Consider the following 20,463-nt stretch of genomic DNA (forward strand, 5'->3'; position numbering starts at 1 on the left):
TTGATCGTGGTTTCATACCGGTCATTTTCAAGGTCGTTATGCAGTGTGTAACGAGCAGAGCATATTGTTTTCTTATCCACACTATGTTATCCATATTTTTTAATGTATCAGAACATATTATCCAGTCCAGTTTTATCAATATCATTATCCAGTCAGGTTTTATTAATGTCATTAATATCTTGGTGGTGTAACTGGACAGCGCGCCTGACCGGCAATGCATCTACATCTACATACTACCCCGAAAGCCGCCGAAAAGGCGTGTGGCAGGGGGTGCTAGGACACCAGCCATTTGCACATAAATAGGAATAAAAGAAGGTGACGATGAAGCATTTTTAAACCTTAAAAAAAAACCGCCCATTTAATAATAAAAATAATAAACATAAAGAGGAAATGCACCAACAAAATTAAGACCGGTATTTATGAAAGTGCTTTATGGTTCGGAGGAAAAAGGAATTCGCATATCTATCCGTTCGACAAAATATCTCTTAATTTCTCGCTTTTGACGCACCTGGAAATATAGTGTGGCTCTAATACTATGTTCTCCGTGTCGCTCTTTAAGATATCCATTCTCAATTGTTCAAGCAACCTAAGCCTACCGCGCAGCCTCCGAGTCTCCAGCGGCTACCAGCCTAATTCGCTTAAAATCTGAGTAACGCTGTCTGTACGCCCGCGGCAGTTTTTAACGAACCGGGCAGCTTTCCTTTGTATTTTATTCAGTTCGAGGATTATTTTTTTGGCACCGGATACCATACGCTCGCTGCATATTAAAGGTGCAGTCGGACGAGAAAATTGGGAGATCTGGGTTGGAACCCCGGCTAAGTCAAATATTTCTTCATGGTGAAATTCATCCTTTGCAGTGCTTATATGTATATATTTAAGTTTGGAGATTAGCATTTGTTGATTATATTTTCCCATGGATATATCGCATTTCCACCACGCAAGCCTGACACGATTTCACATTTAATTCCGTTCTCAAAAATAGTACACTTTTCATAAAGAGTAAATAATATGAACGCTACTAACAAAGGACAGCCAAGTGGGACTTATTTTATGGACTCAACATTTAATAAATTCCTACACGTTTCCTCCTTCGCCCAGCCTGCATAACAGACTCTTCTGCATTCACTTCCACTCATTAATACCTGATGCAACTCCTCTAGGGGCTACTTAAAACGCCTCCTCCAATAGCTTTCTCCTCACGCGTCTTGCCCATTTACGGTAGCCATAAACTCTTCGATGAACCTGATGGCCCCTGTATTTTATTAACCAAGGGATGTGAGGGCCCGTTGGGGAATCATAGTTGTGGCCGCAAATTATCTCATAGCTATCACATAATATAATACATTATGTATATTTTAGGTTTAAGTCTCCGTTTGAATTTAGCTTTGAGCAAGGATAACGATTAGGTAAATATATTTATCACTTTCAGAGTAAAATGCATTATTTATAATCCTGGGATGAATAAATATTTGCTCATGGATCCGTTATTTTTGTCAATTTTTAAGTATTTCGTCAAGCAAATGTTTAGTCTCAATTTTCCCATAAATTAAGTATGAATGTTAGAGTTTGAAATAAAGGTGGTAAATATTATTACCGATGTGGTGTATCAATAAAAAATGAAATTAATTAAATGATTAAACATAGAGAGATATATACATGAAGATGAATCTGCAAGTAGTTTAAAATAAAATAGTAAGTTGTACGTTCATAATACTAATGCTATTATCGAAATTCAAATAGTGTTTTTATGACGGGAACGGTGTGGCAATAATTTATAATCAACCTATTTCTGCCCACCTTAGCCATGTAGCTACATCCTACTATTATGAACATGATACGCTAAATTGAAAAAAACTCGCACTATCTTTTGCAGTCGAACTGTCGCAAATATGTTGCTGAAGCTCGCAGCGACTTGATTCACTTATTAGTTTACTTTTGAAGTATGGCCTTTTTGTAGTGTAGCCTACTAACCTATGTAAAAATTAATGCATGTGTATTAATTCAATCATTATTTCTAACAGCATATAGTAGTATAGTTTTTTAGTATACGGGACGTTTTTTGGACGGTGTGGTGTGCATGTGGGAGTCCAAATGCATGCTGCATGCTGGTGATTGATCAATGATCACCCCCTGCCAAACACTCTAGAGGTGGCTCGCAGGGTATTATGTAGATGTAGATGTATGGTATGGTATTTGGAGGAGGCGACCGGAAGCTTAGGTCATTTGCGCCATGAGGGAAAGGTAGGTAAGGAGGGGTGGATAGAAACCCGGTGTCGGCATTAGCCTGCACTTAACCTTCCGTCGCGTCGGACGCAATGGATCTGACTGGCATAGCGCGAGTCTTTTTTTTTCATTTCTCCGCGCCAGTAAGCGGCATGGATCCTCAACGCTTGTAGTAGCTTTTTGTTTTGACACGCTCTATACAGCCTTTCACTTTTCGAATTTATGCCAACAGATCAGTGGCGGATTGTTCAGCATAATCACGCAAAATAATGGCACAATAAAGAAAATTGAGAGCATTATTAGGTACATAAATAAATTAGCAAAATGATAAACACTGATCTCATAAAATATACATGGTAAAATGCATCATGTATAATAAGACTTAATAGCCTAATGAGTTCGTCAAATCGCACTTAGCTGGATTTATCCGGGGCCGTATGACGGCTTGTAAAGCGATCCATACTTGGCAGAAAAGACATCATGCAAGTGTTCGACTAAACTAATAATGGTGCTTTAAAGTTTTAAGGTGTACCACTGAGCCATGCTAAGAGTCAATAATGTTTTTTCACATCTATGTTTGTCAGGTACATGGCGCCTGATCTCAGAAATTCCAATATTCAGAATGATTAACGAAAGGCGCTTGGAGGAAGGCGGGTTAACGTCCCAACCGACGGATGGAGTGTTGCGCTTGAAATGTCCTCCACGTAACATTCAAGTAGGGATCGGGCGGTCTCTGAAAATTCTCTGTCACCGCCGGGATAGGAACCCAATCCCACCGGGTGGGAAGCCAAAAATCAAGCCACCACACCAACCCGATTCCCGTTTACTTTTGAATCCGATCGAATAAGCCCGCTGGCTGAATGAGACGGGTGCGAAACGGGAATTCAATACTGACGCCTACTGTCTGTGTATTGCATGAAGACATCATAAAGGGAAACAGGAAATAGCATTGTATGGATTACTTTTAATTTTATTCGTTCAAAAATATGCTTGCCCCAAAAGAGTCGTCAATAAAGTCAAGGTCACTGGCGTAAGCGGAAGCTACGCAAACCTGAGTGCGTGCGTGATTGAGACCTAGGCGGAAATTTGTTCCTTAAGGACGTTTTGCACGAGGCACAGAATTGCGCAGGTTGGAACTGCATTAATTTCTGAAATAGCGTGGAATTTCGCGAATGTATGAACGAAATTAGAACAGGGGCTACTTTACCATCTCGCGTCCACGCATTCTCGCATGTGTTATAGCAAATCACCGCTTTCCACGACGCAATTTTGACTGCGTCTTCGTACACACGTCTGATTGTGCAAGTACGTGCCCCGTTTAAAATGTCCTTTAGAGCAAATCCGCGAGGTGCGTGAGAGTGAGTGTGTCTTTCCTAGTTATATATTTTTGTCTATTTCTTTGGTGTGAGTGGGTCACTGGCGTAAGCGGAAGCTTCGTAAACCTAAGTGAGTGTGCGCGTGTGATTGAGACCAACGCGGAAATTTTTTCCTTTGTGCGCCACGGGGACCACGGCTTAACGTCCCATCCGATGGACGGAGTGCTGCGCTTGAAATGTCCTATACATATCATTCAAGTAGGGATCGGACGGTCTCTGAAAATTCTCTGCCACCGCCAGGATTTGAACCCGAGCCCACGGGGTGGGAAGCCAACAATATAGCCATCACACCAACCCGAACCCCCGAATGAAATATTCCTTGGTCGTATTTTTGTACTTCACCTTCACTTAAAGGTGATTGTGGACTGGTTTTTCGCCAGCAGAACCACAATAATATGCAAAAATGAAGTGCCTCAAACCTAATTTGGCTCTTAGGCAACTATGCTGTTCGATTTCCCATCTAACTGTACATAACACTATCCCGCAAGTCACCTCAATAGGCGTATGGTAGAGGTCGTTAGGACCCCAGAGAAAAATGGAGAACGTACGCGTAGGAGATATTTAACAACTTGAGTTTGAATGCCACCAAGCACTTATTAAATCCCTATATAAATCGAGGGAAAACCGAACTCTTTTGCCAATTCGCTAGTCAAATTGTCTCCAAATTCATGATTTCTTTCGGTCCTGGAAACAAAGTGAGGCAGTGGCGCAGCGAGGGGGGATAAATGCCCCCCAGAGGTCGGAGAAATTTTTCAGGTTAATCCATTTTACGTAATGGGATTGAAATTACTAATAGAATAGTGTAAGGATTAATGAAATATCCCTCAGAAATCCGTAAAACTCACAATTTTTAACCGTTAATCTTAAAATTCCGCAATTTATTAACCTCGCACCTATCCTAGTAGGTATTCCATACTTCCACACACCCCGGTATTAGTTACACGTAAACCCTCCCCCCAGCCTTAATTCCTAGCTGCGCCCCTGTTGTGGGGGTCTAAGATAATGTCCTTCGAGTCGCTCAGAAATGTATCCGTCAATAATTGCTCAAGCAATGTAAGCCAATGTAAACATCGAGGTCTCTAGCAGCTTCCCGCCAAACTCGCTCGCAGGAGTTACTGACGATTCGGGCAGCTTTCCTTCGTATTTCATTAATTTCTCGGATTAAATATTTCTGCACTCGATCCCATACACTAGCTGCGTATTCACAGTGCAATTTTTGCATAACACAAGTAGTGACTGTGGATGGCTGGAATAGTTTTAGGACATTAATGTACAATGCGCAAAACTAATAGCGGAGTGTTTTGTAAAAAGCAGCAAAACAGTACAAATAACGGCTCCTATCCCAAGAGAGAGAAAATATTGAACATTTTTAAAAGTTGTTGTATAATCTTGATAACTTTATTTTGCCATTTATTTTGTATTTTTAATGTTAAAAGCTATCATTTCTACAATTTTTTCCGAAAAATATTCTCTATTGCTCTTTAAATTCACGATTTATCTTGTATTTGCATTGCTTTAATTCATAATACTTGAAATTTCCTATATTTTCAGACTTCTTTCAACTTCCAAATATTTTTAAATATTTTATCATTATTTTACATCGTCATTACTACTATTTTATTACTTGCAATACCTTTTACTTAAAAAGCCTTCATTCATTCAAGTCCTTTGTTAATTTTTAAATATAACGAGTCCGCGGCATTTATGCTTTCGGGACCACTGACATAGTGATTTACCAGTGATTTGACAAACCCAATCAATGTAATATTATCCCCATTTATTTTAGTATGTTATGGAGAGCATTGCCCTCATTAATCTGAACAATCTAACTGAGTTGAATCACTGAGTCAGTGAGTGAAAAATTAGACGCTATATTTTTCCTGGATAAATTAAAGTAAATAAATATTATTTGCGGCGTAATTTAGACCAATCCTTTACAATTCTATTATATCGTAGAGGAGCATCTCAATGTTAATAAGCTATGATAAAAGGACTCGTATATATAAGCGTATACTCAGAAGAGTTTCCACGTCAGTTTTTAGTGGTCAAAAATATAATATAAACATGGATAATTAGATAATATGCCTTTAGAGGTAAATAAAATGATGTAACATGAAAGATAAAATGTTTAAAAAAATGTTTTCAATTCGAATTTTTGAAATGTCCATCTGATAATACGTTTATTTGTCTCATTACCAGTTATCAACACAATTGCTAACACAATTTCAAAATAGCCCATCAGACTCACTCAACGACAGGTGTATTACTCGCAGCAGAGATGTTTGCTCGGCTTGGATAAGTCGGTTCCCTGGTGTACCGTAAATGTAAACACGGCAGCGCCCATAACCGGGAAGGAGAAAATGAACAACCATCTTTGGTACCCCTATTCGATTACGTCACTGATCGCCCTAGTTCCTGGAATCTAGCTGATTACGGTGCGGCGCGGTCATGAATTCGTGAGTCCTATCACTCGAGCCAGAAAGGACTTCATGAAGTATTCACATCCCACTTCCAGTCATGTAGACTCCGCCTTCCAAGTATTTGGAACACTTTGCCCCACAGTTCCTGGAACCCTTCCAGCTTCCACGAGCTTCCCGTAACACTGATCTCTTGAAGAATTAATGCGAAGGCTCCATTCATATTTACAAACCTAATAAAATATCAAGTTAAGGTCGGTGATTTCCGGAGTTACTTTGTTGAATTTGCTGAACAATTTGAATGAATAACTTCAGCTCTGGTTTCGACTGTTTACTTCATCTTATGGATCAGATAAGAACAGAAAAAGACGTTGACCTTAGATATCATGGTGATGATTTCATAAAAAATTCTGCGGAAAAACTAACTTAAAGTTATTTATTGAAAACATACGTTAATTTTATATTTAACAATCACCCGATTTTAATACCTTAAGTACCTTAAATGATGACGCTGTTTTAAGGTTTTATATTATTTATGCCTTCTGAATTTCAGTTATAAATGATATATTAATTGAAAGCGACACTGTAAGATATTTAAATTTTCTTACGATGAGCTCAATATGAGTATTGTTCATCACAAACACATCCAGTTGATACGTGATTTATTCCGATACTATGACCAGTTTATTCGGAGTAGTTGATGGAGAGACTCCTTCAATGTTGTATCTCAAATGATGTATGTCAGTTAGTCACATTAGTAGAAAACAAGGAGGTAGAGCATTTTCTACATTTCTCCTACACAATTACAAGTAAAGAAAATATATATACCATTGTTGTCCTTTATTACCTCCATTTTAGGTTTTCATTGACTCATCACTGATGATTGCACATCACGGTCTTACGGAAAATAACTGAAAAAAAGTTTTCATTACTGAATATTATTCATAGTATTAAATTGGCTTACTATAAAAAGAAAATAAGTCAATGCTGGTGTGAACGTCATTGAGATTCAGGCAGAAGAAGAATTATCCGTATTATAAAAATGGCGAGAGAAAAAAGTTTTTTGCGTCACAGAGTTGAATGTAAACTTAGAAGAATTAATGAAGTCAACCAATTGGTTCATTACCCAGAGGAAGGAATGCCCATTAACAATTAAGCCACCCCGTGTCAAGTGAGAAAGGTTTCCAATAAACGATTTCCAATAGCCTCACGCGCTAAATGGTGGTCACTCGCGGTTACAAATCTAAACGCCTAATAAGTAGGAGTAGGTAAAGATATCAAACTCAGGTTAGTTTTCATGGTGTAGCTAAATAAAATATCCACTAATGAAATGAGAAATGAAATCGTAATTACAGGATAATCATTTTTACTCTAACATACAAATCAGGTTGATTACTAATTGTGGCATCGAATTCAATCATGTATAAATTAAATAGCCATGATTTACAAGCTAAAAGGTCTGTCAGTCACATCATGAAGATGCATGGATGTTCAATATAACAGCATAACCACCATTCCAGTATCTCCAGATAAGAGTTAGCCTGTCTGTATCATTGAACTATAAAAATTTCCTCATTAGTGAATGATTGTGGTCTGATTGGCAACCTCTTAATTTCAAACGTATTTATTATTTTAAATTTCTTACTATCATTCAATGAGAGTTTTCTTTTTTTGTTCTGGAGTAAGGTAATGTCAACTGTTAGCAGGGTCGACGTCATTCACTCATTGTAAATAGCCACAATTACTCTTATTAGTCATTTTCTCGCTCATCGTCAATTTCATAGTAGCAATGTGCAGCAAGGAGACCACTGCAGCAGGCCATATTTGCCAAATATAACCAACGAAAAACTTAAATACTGAAACTTCAGTTCTTGAGCGCTATAGCAGTAGCGACATGCCTGGAGATAAACCATGGCAGATTGAAAAATTATGCTTATAAAAGAGGAACCAGAAATTTTGCCATGACATCAATATTTGGGTGGGTTGGATTAAACAATCCTCAACTGGATATACTTGGCGGTACACGGACATTTTCTTTCTTGCATTGATTTAAGTTGGTGATTATAAATTTTATTTAAAATGTGATTTTATGCTCTATAGTAACCAAGCATTTCTAAAAGAAGATTTTAAAGAATTATAATGTAAAATAAGAAAACTGAGTACAAAGAAGCTAGGTTTTATTAGGTGCATTGTAGGAAAATTATTATCATGGCATTTTTTATGAAAATATCTTTGGAAATGACTTAGTGTTAAGTGTCCTAACCTGGGTCACACCATTAACCCTTTATAGCCTAATGTTGATTCTAAGCAACATCAAAAATGTATAAATTTTCAGCTCTATTTAGGAAATATGCAAACTAGATATTATTTTTTGGCGTGCATTTTAATGACGAAATATGAATCCGCCACGATCATTAAAATTGAGCGTAAATTTTACAATTTTTCAGAATGAGAAATCTCGAAATTTGTTTTCTCCCAGAAGTAGCTCTGGATTAGAAAGGGTTAAAACGTTTGTGGAGCATACAGAAATAGTGTCTCTGTGGTAATGTTTCCTGTTACAAAGTTCCATTCACCGTATAGTTGGTGACAGAAATGGGTTCATTCGCACTTACCAGCAACCTGCTGGGATAAGCTCCTGAGGTCAGACCAACAAGTCCGAGACTTTTCTCCGCGCAACTCAGGAGGAGGGAGATTGGAGGAAGGAAAAATAAACGAGGCGTCGCGTTTTGACGCGATGCCGCTGTATGAGCCCGCCGACGCTTCCGGGGATAAAGATAGGTGCGGAAGGAGAGGATGAAAGAATCCTGAGCCGTCGCGTCGTTTGTTTGGCGCGGCTACCACAAGAGAAACCGAATTAACTGTTCCTGGAGAAATGACAGATCACCTAATGACGACAATGATCTAGATATTGTTCTCTAGATATAATCAGCCAGCACCTATCGATTGCGCGGCATGCGCACGAGATCCGGAGAAGAAATGCTTAATATATGTACAAAATACTCGTAAAGTACTCTTCGAAGTAAATACGATTCGTCAAATCTACAAGGATCAAACGAAGAATTTATAAAAATTTTGGATGATTCTGGTAGGGAGCCTCAAGAGACTTATGGGCTACGTGTAAGGCATAGATTTGCTTGGGTATTTTTAAATTTAAGTATTCTACCGATTGAGGTATGTTTTCATGGGGTATTTAAGAAGTATTCAGGCAGTTTCCACTCCCTTTATGGAAATCCCTCTTAGATTCACAATAAGGCCTACTCCATTTGATTCTATCTAAAATATTATTCTCTTCATTCCCCTCCCTCGTTTACCCAATATTCTATCCTCTTACATTGTTTATAACATCTCATCCCTGCTCAGTACTCACTCCAGCCAAGAAGGGATATATTTCAGGGCAATAGGTTGGAAATTATGTTAGAAGCCTACTGTATTTCTAGCTCCGAGAGAAAACGATCAAAGAAGGTGATATTTTCCCCAAACTGATGGGTGTAAAAATTCGTTTTTCCATATACTAGATCGACATCAGGTAGTCTCTAAAAACAGGTAAGTACGTATTTTAGTACTCTCTAATCCTAATGCCTCCCTACACATATCTATTTAGGTGACTTGCTGGCTAGTATGTAGATGAATGTAGATATGGGTGTGTAATTTGCAAAAGATCTTTGAGCATCCAGGAGAATAAGCTGGATAGCGGGTTGTCTCCGTGACTAGATGTTCCTCGATAGCCGAAGTATCGAGATTAATCTCGTCGCAAGGGTACATATTTATTGTTTCTTATTCACCATGACGACTTTGAACGGCTAAGATATCGGAACGACTACAATATACAAACTCACTCCATTGATAAACTCGAGCAACTTTCATCCTATCTCTAAAAGTATAAATAGTTTTCTCGTCATCCTCATCACCATAGTTCAATAATCCTAAGATTGGTTTGGATTGGTGTGGCGCAGATCTTCATTCCTCTCTCCTATCTGCTAGCCTTTTCATAGCGACGCATTTCTTCCCTTTAACATCCTTTATAATCTGTCCTACATAACTCATTAGAAGCCATCCCTTACCCTTCTTCCCTTCCACCTCTCCTTCTACGACTGTTTTCATCAGGCAATCATGCTTCATAATATGGCCAACTAAGTTGTCCCGTTTTCACCTTTAGGTTTTTTGATGACTTCAATGTTCTCCCACTCTTCTTAGCAATTCCTCATTACTTATTCGGTTAATCCATTTTTTTCTTCACCATTCTTCGGCAGCACTACTCTTATCTACACTGTATACCTCAAAAAATATAAAAAATATTCAAAACCTTGTGAAAAATGCTGTTCTCGAAAAATTTTTGTTGGCCAAATATGCTCCTTTTTTAAGGATAGGATATGGGTTTGTGAGAAAAAACTCTCCATTCTAACTTTAGAGTTGTGTTCTAGAAATTTTTCGAAATATATTCCTCGAATTCTCTAATCACCTACACTCGATTTCAAAGGTTCAAGGAACGGTAGCAGTATGCCGGATCTCATCAGCCTATCGTAATAACCACTTGAGCTCGGCGGCCCGAAGTAAATCCCTCTCTCCGCCTCTTCCGATATCTCTCTCTCTCTATTTCAATCCGTGTTGAAGGCTCAAGACGTATCCTTTTTTATTTATCCTCCGAAAAGGAACGCTTCTTTCGTCGTGACATGGAAAAGATCGTTCATTTGTTTTTTTTTTCCTGCTTTACCTCCCGTCGGGTGGATGTTCAAATGGAAGGAAAACAAATGCCATGCTCAAGTTTTCGGAATGAGATCCAGGGCGCCCGTTCCCCTTGTTTCCGAATGCGCTGCTCGGGGAAAAATTTATTGGGGAAGAAAAAGGGAAGGGGGAGGAACTATGCGGACCATGTGGGGTGAGGGGGGTGGCTACGAATATTTTTAGAGAGGGACAGAATTGGACTGTATGTAACGTGGAAAAAAATATTCATCCAGGGATGAGGTGGAATCCTATATATGAGGGCGAGGAAAATATATTCGAGTTTCTAGAGAATTTTTTTTTCAAAACATCAAAGAATAAATGGGCACGTGGCATTGAATTTATCTTCCGTGAATTCAGCACGCATTCCGATGATTCTATAATTTTTCTATCACATTTCTATTTTTAATGTGTACCTCTAGATAATTTAATTGTACGAGCGAATTTATACTAAGTGTAAGAAAAATGAAATTTTGACAGCTTTAAATTTGAAGGGACGTATTTAATTAAACTCACTCACTAGTTTCTTTACCGCAGAGTATTGCTTGGCTAAGCAAAGAGAGCACCACAGACTGGTGAATGTTATAAAATTCAGCATAGGAATGTCTCAGGAGTTTGAGGTGTTCAAAATCACCTAGGAGGGGCAGTTTCTTTCCCTGGGTCACCTTGTCCAGCGATAATTTTTGTACATGGGAGTGTCTAAAGTGCAAACCCGGGATTAGAAACAGTACTCCAATGCTCGACGCACTAAGTTACCAAGCTCCCTATTCAATAGATAAAGGTGGATAACAGTTTCTAAAATTAAGAGAAGGTACATCATGAAACACCTCGACTATAAATATATAGGGGAACTAGGGGTAGAAAGGGGGCCGGGGCAGAATGGGGTTCGGGTTTTTTTGCGTCTTGGATTTGCTGTCAACTATTGGAAATATATTGACCGGTTATTTCTCATCTTCTGCAGCCAGTTAGTTAGTTTGGTTAATTGAGTGTTACCACGTGAAGTGTGAGTTGCGTGAATTTTAGCTGTTGTTTTTTAACTTCGAAAGATTTTTTATCGATGGTAAGTCTTATTTAAGTGTATAAATTACAAAAATTGTTGGTATGCGCTTAAAGTACGTCTAGTTATCGTTAGTTTCGTATAAATGAACGTCTGATTAAACGTTGTTTTAGAGCGTAAGTTCCTAGGTGAGCGTAATCGTGTTCTTGGGGCAGAAAAAGGGGAGGAACGGGGTAGTAAGAAAAAATGGAAAAAAATGATGGGATGAAGAGGCGACTGCATTTTTATGCTGCGGCAATTTCCATGCATAGTAAATTGAAGGCTGGGTTGTTTGTTAAATTTGCAAGAAATTGGCTCACAATATGTGTGCAGGAGCATGGATAGCGAAGCAGGTGATTCTATACTTTAGAGGGAATGTTCCGATTGGGCTTCAAAAGAGACTAAGTACAAGTGTAATTCACCTAAAATCCATTCAAATAAAAATAAAAGAACAAAAAAGTTGAATTTTTCTTTTTACTCAGATATTTTTCACAATACCCCATTCCGCCCCATACCTGGGGCAGAACGGGGCAAATGACATAATTTTTAGCTTTCGGGAAAAATATATAAGCATGAAATTTTCTGAATATGTTATTGTATTTCTGTGTTGAATAAAATACAAAAATGTGTATTAAAATGTGAGATAATTTTTTAAACGGTTGTTGTCTTATTATTTAATGTTTTGAACTTGATATCCCATTCTTCCTCGGTTCCCCTAACAACATATATAAATAAAATACCTCGTCTAGGCACTTATTATCTTCACTCTTACTTCTTATGGCTAATATTTCCCAAAAAATTTGAAATCGCGCAATGCGTTTATCATTCTAAAACTAACCCCCAAGTTTTAGTAGGTTTCATTTTAATTTCGCATACTACGCTTGCACGCACGATGGGATTAAATGCGATGAGATTGAGGTAGGTATTGGGGGCATGGAGAAATAGACGAGTGACTACTATAAAACAGATATACATACAAGTAAATGGATTTTGAAGCGTCTCCCATATAAAAACAAATGTGAGACAACCTGAGCCGTATGTTATAAAATGGAAACAACTCAATGCCCACGCACTGCCGGCCTCCGTGGTAGTGGAGTGACATTCTCGCCTGCCAAACGAGAGGTCGCGGATTCGAGTACCGCCTCGGCAGGTTACCCCCATTCAGGACAATTGGTGTTTGTGATGGCCTATTGTTGTTGATTATTAGAAAAAAATATGTAAAGGCCTTAAATGTACTGTTTTTAGAGAGTTGAAGATAAGTAGGTATATAAGCAACACTTTTTAAAAAGTCACTAAGTAAGTTGCATAGGATTTTCAGATAGAATGAAATGGAGTAGGCCTTATTGTGAATCCAAGAGGGATGTCCATGAAGGGAGAGGAGACTGCCAGAATACTTCTTAAATACTACATGCAAACCTACCTTAATCGGTAGAATACTTAAATAAAAAATTACCCGAAGCAATCTATTCCTAACACGTAGCCCCTAAGTCTCTTGAGGCTCCCTACTAGAATCATCATCCAAAATTTATATCATAGCATATAATATTATATAACAGAAAGCATGAATATTTCGGGCAAAATAGGTAGCTGAAGCTTGAAACCAAAGCCCCCCGTAAGGCTTAAGGCTGGCAGTAACGAGTCTAAGACGCAAATATATTGGTGTTTTTCCTTTCGGCAGGTCCCTTGCGCCAACGCTGCCTCCTTCATTTCCTGTTTCCGGCCATTTATTTTAAGGCCCTTTATTTTCCCATCTTTAAATTGTCAATTAACTTCAGCCTTCTCTTTCCTCTTCTTCTGATCCCTTCCACTGTTCCCTCCAAGGCTACCTTCAAAATGCCATTCCCTCACATCACATGTCCCAGCCAGAGTTACTCTTCCTTGTATTTATTTTAGCCATCAACGTTATTTTCTCATATATCCTGTTCAACACTTGCTCAATCCTTACTCGATCCGTCCACCGTATTCCCTCCATCTTCCTCCAAACCCACATCTCTAACGCCCAAATCCTGTCCCTGTCTCTCCTCCCCATCGCCCAAGTCTCACATCCATACATAAGCACACTCCACAGATAACCCCTCACCGATCTCTTCCTCAGTTTTAAGTCCAGTCCATCGTTACACAGGAAAATATATAATTGTAGATTAAATGTAATAATAAAATAGCCTGACCCTCAGTTGGTGAATGTATATTATTAATAAATAGGACAAACTTAGAAATTATATGTATTATAATGTATTAGGAATATGGTAAATTTTGCATGAAAAAACATTTTAAAATGCTCTTAAGGAAACCTAAGCTAAAAAATATTAGCTCATATTATGTTCTTATGGTGCATTATTGGCCTGAAATCATAAAACCACACTCATTCAAACTTTTGGTCAATGAGTGTTGATGCATTGGTGATGAATGAACCATGATGTATTGATGGTGAATGGTACTACATGTATTGATGAACAGAAAAACGCCGGACACAGCCGCGATAATTCGAAAGCGGTGAGGGATACGCATTGGTGGAGTGAGGAGAAGATTTTAGGGTACATCTGTAACTATGGAGTCATCAGTGACTTTGGGAAGGTATCTTAGGAGGAATGCTTCATTTTAAAGCTGCATTGATAAAATAAAGATGCCAGAAAATCTGGTAGAGAATGGATGAGGTAAATTATTACTTTACTTGCAGGGTCTTCAGGGGACGCATCAAATCCCTTTAGCCATTATTTTCTTTTCAACGATTTACTTATTCAGGAGCTAAGCTGTCATCTCAAACTTTTCATGGTCCTTGGATTATACTTGTGTGAAATTTTGCCTGTGATTTAAATTTGAAAATTCTATAAAAGTATTCATCAATTTTAATATTTTAAGACTCGCTTTCGCTTGTGAGGGGGTCTGGCCTCCCAGAATCCCCCGGAAAAGGTCTGCGGTCATTTGCGGCCACTCTGCAAGTCTTCATTTTTATTCTTATGACGAAATACCGTATCTTCCTTTATTGTTAAGATAATTCACGAAATAGTGAAATCGCACGATTTGGCCAAAATTAAAAGTGCTCCAATCGGTCTGAACATTGGTTTCTCGACGTATCAAATGGTCTAGATTCAAGTGGATTATATGATAGAAAAATGGAATTTTTTAAAATAATTTTTTTACCCTAAAATTCTCCCAAAAAGTAGAGACAGACGCACTTGGCAACATTATAAAAAATGAGAAAATTTAATGGTTCGAAAATTTTCTTAGGGTTCCTGAAGATTTTAGAGGAGGTTCGATTCTTCTACTTTTTGTTGTATCTCGCCTAATTCACCCTAAACAGTTGCATGAATCAGTCGGGAAGACAGGTGTCAGGGGTGGGATTTATTGTATATAGATACATCAAGATCCATTTGAAGCACCCAAATAATTTTAAAATGACAATATAAGTTGTCAGACGAGTAGCTTTACGCGAAAAAAGACAAAATACGACTGGACGAGCGAGAGCGATGCGTATTTACACGAGGAACTACACCGCAGCACGTTAAAAAAACTGGGAAGCATGAATTATAATCAAAGAAGGCTCTTCGGGTTTCCATCCGGGTGGTCTCTCTCCATTATGCTGACGTTTTGGAACTGGAGTCGTGTTCCGAAACGTGGGCGGAATGGAGAGAGTCTTCCCGGCTGGAAGCCCGAATAACCTTCTTTGACTATATTTGCCGGGAAAGTTTCAGATTCATTAATTCTTATCAATCAAAAAGCTTCTACCATTGTCCTTTGTCATCTTTTAACTATTTGCGTAAAATAAGCAATCATTTCTTCTAAGGAGCTTTAACATGAAATGTAAAACTTATTGCGTAAATACCACCGTTCAAAGGATGGACCGCTGTGCCTCAACATATAGAGTAGAGAATCTATTGAAAAGGATGAAAAATATGCCTATTTCATGAAATAACAGTCTTAAATGTAATAGTTTAGGCACTTGTTAACAGGGAATTGGTTGAGGGAAAGGTAATACCGAGGGAAAGTTAAGGAAAGATAAGAAATAGAATTATGGAATGGCATGATATCATACGCGTAATGGAAAGAGGAAGCAACGAGCACATGAAAAGGGATCTAAAGTAATTGACGTCTGTCATGACACTATTGCGTGCAAGATTTTATCAAGGTGAAAAGGTAAATAAATGGGCAGAAAATGTGAATAAGCCCATGAGTTAACCGTCGCACAGTGGTCCAATATCGGGAAAAGCCGGAAAGAGTCCAAAATGGCTTTTTTTTTAGATAGAGTCTTAAAACTTAGCGTAAATACTATTAAATAGTTGCTGATTATTGATTCGTATGCCATTTTACATAAAATTTATCCGTTGATGAGATCCAGTAGCTCAAATATAACCAATTTAAAAAAAACGCGCGCGATCTCTCTTTTCTCCGAAAATCTCTGATCTTAAGCAGGAGGTATTCCGGTGATATGATATTTATAGAATAATAAACGCAATACGCCGTTGACCGGATTCTTAGGCTGTATTGTCCATGACTTTTGAAGATTTTGGTTTACATCTGCATGGTTTTACAACACAAAATGGCGTACCCATTTTTAGCGAGGAATTAGAAATAAAGTAGGCATTATCTTTCGTTTACGAAATATGTAACTCGTGAAATTTACTTCACAGTGTGAAGTAGAGGAAGATCAAAGATTTTCGGAGGGAAAAAAGAACGCGCGCGTTTATGAAAAATTGGTCACGTTTGAGCTACTGTATCCCAGCAATGGATCAATTTCATGTAAAATGGCATACAAATCAATAATCAGCAACTATTTAATAGTATTTACGCTAAGTTTTAGGTCTCTATGTAAAAAAAAACATTTTGGACTTTTGTCCGGCTTTTTCCGATTTCGGAAAGACAATTTTTTTCCGGGACTGACAATTAGCTAAAAATAGGTTCTTTTTCTAGTAATACGTTTTTCTTAGGCCGATTTAATCTCGTATCTTTTTCGCTTTGACGAGTCGCAGTTGGACTGCTCGCACTCTGCCTGCCGCAAGTCTAATTCACGGTGATCACCTGAATTGTGTTCGCTGCTCATCTGAAAAATACATTCACAGTGTATCAGTCCCGCTCCAGTTGGACCATGTCTAATCAAGAATAAAATCAAATCCAATCATTTTAAGTAAGTTCAACAGATTCAGGCTTCAATTTTCGGAAGTTAGACATATTTAAAGAAATAAAAGATCGTAGCACTTTTCCACAAGAATTTTTAATGCGTACTACGCGTTTTGGCTCACTGAGTACTTGTATCAGATGATGGCTCAGTGAGCCGAAACGCGTTGTACGCATTAAAAATTCATGTTGAAAAGTGCTACGATCTTTTATTTATTTAAACATTTTAAGTAAGGTTAAAATTGAGCTTATTTTAATCTCATCAAAGGGTATAATCTGAAATCTCATCAACGTGACAAGTATGTAAAAATATGTCTTCATACCTATTTTTGGAGCGAAACAGCCGTAAAATCAATTGATAATTGATCACAGAAATATTACGCCAAAATAATGGTGATTGACGTTTAAAACTCTTAGATCTTTCACATGATTGGTCCGCAGAACTGATCATGTATGTGAAATAGCCTGATCATACAACATCTTCAAGATTTGAATCAGCTCATTATCCGGACAAAATTTTAAGGGAATCCTGATCTAAAGTTCATATCCAGATGGATGAAACCCTGTGATTTCACGGTAAACCAGTGGAATGTTACGTCAAGGTCACGCGCAATCTATACTTACAAGCCGGAATCTCTACTTGTTAGTCGAATAGGGTCATTGTTTTCTTTTTTGTTCAACATTTAATTAACATTTGTATTAAAGTTAAAAAATAATGAGACAGGTAGCTTTCGTTTTTCGATTCTACGCCTACTTCTCAATCACAGCGAAACATCGACGGTCTCAGCACATTCGAATATTGCACATTATGTGATATATCAATAAATATGTACAAAGTTAAGCCCTGATGATAGTTTAAAATAAGCAGAAACGTTGGCTAAAACTTTTTTGCATAACATACATTGACCTACACTCCAAGAACTATTTTAACATGAATTAAACGAGGCCAAGATAAGGAGACAAAAAAAAATACAATATGTGATGTGATGATTTACTATATTGTAATAACGCAACGCGTTATAGCCGAGTGGATCGCCGCCAATCAGCTATTCCTTGTCTTCGTGCGTCGCCGTCTCCTTGATCGTTAGTATTCACACTCTTTTGAGCGATACCTTCCCCCAATGAGATGTTCTTCATGTGCCAGTGAATGAAACGAAAATTTTATGACGCCATCTACTCATAAAAAGTAGGTGGCAACCATCGCGATTTTTTTCATTTTAATACCGTAAGAAAAAATGGATGAAATAGGGTGGCTTTCTTCGCTCTAACTTATCTTTCACCGGAATGAAACGGAAATTTGATGACGTCATCTACTCATAAATAGTAGGCGGCAATCATCGCGTTCTCTTATTTTAGCATCGTGAGAGAATGGTAAAAGAAGAAGCATCCTATTTTCGTTGATACTTATCTTTCCCACGAATGACATGGAACTTTGATGACGTCACCTACTTACGAAAAGTGGGCGGCTACAATGTCGTTTTTTTCGTTTTAAACACATGACATAATAGCTGATGTTGGGTGACTATTTTCGCCGTTATATATCTTTACCACGAAATAAAACGGAACTTTGATGGCGTCACCTAGTCATACAACTATTGCATTTTTTGATTTAAAATCGTGAGAGAATGGTTAAAACAAGAAGATTACTTTTTTCGTTGATAATTGTCCTTCACACGAATGACACGGACCTTTGATGACGTCAATTACTCATAAAAAGTCGGCGGCTCGCAAGAGAATGATAGTGCGTGACTTTTTCGTCGATAGTCATCTATCACACGAATGAAACGGAAATACGATGTCATCAACTCATGATTAGTGGTTGGCGACTGTTGCGTATTATCATTTTAACATCGTGAGAGAATGGCCTAAAGATGATACCTTTTCTTCGCCGTCACTTATCTTTCACGCGAATGAAACGGAATTTTGATGACGTCACCTACTCATAAAAAGTGGCCGGCAGCTATCGCGATTTCTTTTGCATTTTAAGATGGCTTAAATAGTATGATTATTTTCGTCGTTGCATAGCTTTCTCATGAATGAAACGGAGCTTCGATGGCATCATCAACTCATAAAAGAGGGTGGCAACTTTCGCGTTTTTTTAAATTTTAACATCGTGAAAGAACGGCTGAAAGAGGGTCGCCTTTATTCATCCTCACAAATTTTGTCACAGAAATGAAACGAAAATTTGATGACGTCATCTACTCATGAAAAGTAGGGGGAAATTATGGTGTTTTTTTTACAATTTATATTAAAATCGTGAGAGATTGGCTGAGAGAGGTTATCTTTTTTCCCCACTACTCATTTTTCCCACCGATTTACTCGATACTATCAATGGATCGCGACACCGGGTCTGAATGAACGACTCTATTCCTTGAATATACCATCGGTAAAACAGTGGAATAAAATGTCAGCCACACGTGCCGCCTTAAATTCGTGTTGAATTCTGAGAAAATGCTATCGGAGCAGCGGAATGGAGACAGGCGAGGGTGGGTACAGCGTCTGCTGGTTTGTAGGAAAGCAAAAAACTGGAAGGGAAGCAAATCAATTCCTGCAGAGGGAAGGAAAGCCACCGAGCGAAATGCCCGGACTGGGTGGCGGTGTTTTGCAAAGATAATGCCATTCCGCCAGACCGGGTTAGAGGAATGGATTTCTCCCGTTGAAGGGAAGGGGTAACACTATGGAGAAGAGGGGATGTGGGATAGATGCCGGCACGGAGCACGTGGAAGTGGAACAGGTGACGCACTTCTACGGAAGGAGTATAAAAAAATAAATAGGACTGTGAGCAAGAAAAAGGATTATGTGACGTAGGCGGACTCTCTTGTGGTCCAGTCGATATATCGCAGCATCCGTCACAAACCACGCGAATCGATTTCGAAGATTTAGGAAATGGGGTCGTCGAATCCTACCCGGAAAAATCCCTATCCTTTAAGATGATTTGGCATATGGAAGGGAAAGATAAGCTTTATTATTTTACAACGTCTTTATAAGCACGCTTTCGTCACATTAAATGCAAAACCTTTTAAATAAATTAATGAAAATTTACATTATGGACAAAAAACTTTATTTTTACTGTCAAACAAAATTTAAATAACGTGTTTGTTTATTAATTTATTAAATTACATTTAATGTAGAAATTTTTCAGCTATATTATACCAAATACGAAGTTCTACAACTAATGGCATAAAAATTTAATTGTCATGAAGTTTTTTGTCTGCGAGGTTTTACATTTAAGTGGACGTTTTGTTGTTTGACGTCATGTCCGGGTCAAATCCTGCAACTCCATTTAAGCCCACTTTCCGATTAGTAATCAAGCTGAAATTTTCAGGATAACTCAGATCCAGATGAAAATGGAATAATGCAACACTTTTGTTATGATTTCAACTGTATATCGATTGTTATTCAGGATTTAAAATTAAAGTAGTAGTATTTGTGTTTTTAGGGTGCCTCGACAACTAAGGTCATTTGCACCACTGGCAATCTATAAAATCAAAATTTTAAAAGATACATTAAAACAAAACATTTAGACATTCACAAAAATTTTGAAACAAAAGCGGTAGTCAGATTATAAAAAGGTTGGATT

This window comes from Ischnura elegans, chromosome 8 (assembly GCF_921293095.1).
Source record: "Ischnura elegans chromosome 8, ioIscEleg1.1, whole genome shotgun sequence".
In the NCBI taxonomy this organism is placed as follows: domain Eukaryota; kingdom Metazoa; phylum Arthropoda; class Insecta; order Odonata; family Coenagrionidae; genus Ischnura; species Ischnura elegans.